A 1,418-nucleotide genomic window follows, 5' to 3' on the forward strand; every position below is an offset into this window, starting at 1 on the left:
CAGGCCCGGTCCTTACCCTAAGCAATGCCACCCGCTCCTCTCTGTTCTGCCCCCACTTGCTGGTGGCGGATGCCGGCGTCTGGGGTACTTTTCCACTGGGAGTTGCTTTTAGGCACGTAATCTATGAGTTTTATTTATTGTTCTTCTCCCAGTCAGGTTGCCTTCCGAGGTTCAAAAACTTCCCCCAGACCCGCCAGTGCGAGGGTTTCCCGGTGCTTGAAAACTTCCTCTATTAAGAGTCCCTTCCCGGGACGGATCTCCGTCCTTAGCTCCCCTGTCTCCCCTTTTATCTTTTATATTTTGTCCTACCTCCTTTCGAAGACAATGGGCTGCTTTTCTGGGTGCCTGATGACCTCAGCTAGCGATCAGAAGTTGTTTTGTGAAGATTGCTCTGCGTTCAGTTATTCTTTTGATGAATTTGTAGGAGAGAAAGTGGTCTCCCCGTCCTATTCCTCCGCCATCTTGGCTCCTCCATTCGGTTTGTCATATATAGTTTTTATTATGTTGAGGTATGTTCCTTCTATGCCTGCTTTCTGGAGAGTTTTTATCATAAAAGGATGTTGAATTTTGTCAAAGGCTTTCTCTGCATCTATTGAGATAATCATATGGTTTTTATCTTTCAATTTGTTAATGTTGTGTATTACATTGATTGATTTGTGTATATTAAAGAATCCTTGCATTCCTGGGATAAAGCCCACTTGGTCATGATGTATGATCTTTTTATATGTTGTTGGATTCTGTTTGCTAGAAGTTTGTTAAGGATTTTTGCATCTATGTTCATCAGTGATATTGGCCTGTAGTTTTCTTTTGTTTTGTGGCATCTTTGTCTGGTTTTGGAATTAGGGTGATGGTGACCTCATAGAATGAGTTTGGAAGTTTACCTTCTGCAATTTTCTGGAAGAGTTTGAGTAAGATAGGTGTTAGCTCTTCTCTAAAAAATATGTATGCTTCACGAATTTGCGTGTCATCCTTGTGTAGGGCCATGCTAATCTTCTCTTTTTTTAATTTCTTCTCCCAATTTTTAATATATGTGCTGCTGAAACGAGCACATGCCCCTGCTTTTTAATACACTGTCTATGTTTGTCTTGAACTTAAAGCTTCAAAAAAAAGTAAATTTGAGGTTTTGAATAATGGAGATATAAGAGAAAGCATTTTAGATAAAAGGAAGAGGAATGATTGACAGTATGGAAGCAGGAATGCAGTATGTGATTTTAAGGAGGCCAGTTTGACAGAATTGGGGCCAGTGAACATGTCGGGGATTAGTAGGGGTTTAGAATGAATAGATAGGGTGGAGTCACTTGATGGAAGACCTGGACTGTCATGTTGATTAGTTTTGACTTGATCCTACAGGCAAATGGATGCCCTTGTTGGGGAATGACATGCTGAAAACAGAACCTTGAGATTAGTCTAGCAGTGAT

At 41.0% G+C, this 1,418-nt stretch overlaps 1 pseudogene; it reads right to left on the minus strand.

Moving 5' to 3' along the window:
* Positions 1 to 933: 933 nt before the first annotated feature.
* Positions 934 to 1,049, minus strand: LOC122691060 (annotated as a pseudogene).
* Between the last annotated feature and the right edge of the window lie 369 nt (positions 1,050 to 1,418).

The sequence above is a fragment of the Cervus elaphus genome, chromosome X (assembly GCF_910594005.1).
Source record: "Cervus elaphus chromosome X, mCerEla1.1, whole genome shotgun sequence".
NCBI classification, from domain to species: Eukaryota; Metazoa; Chordata; class Mammalia; order Artiodactyla; family Cervidae; genus Cervus; species Cervus elaphus.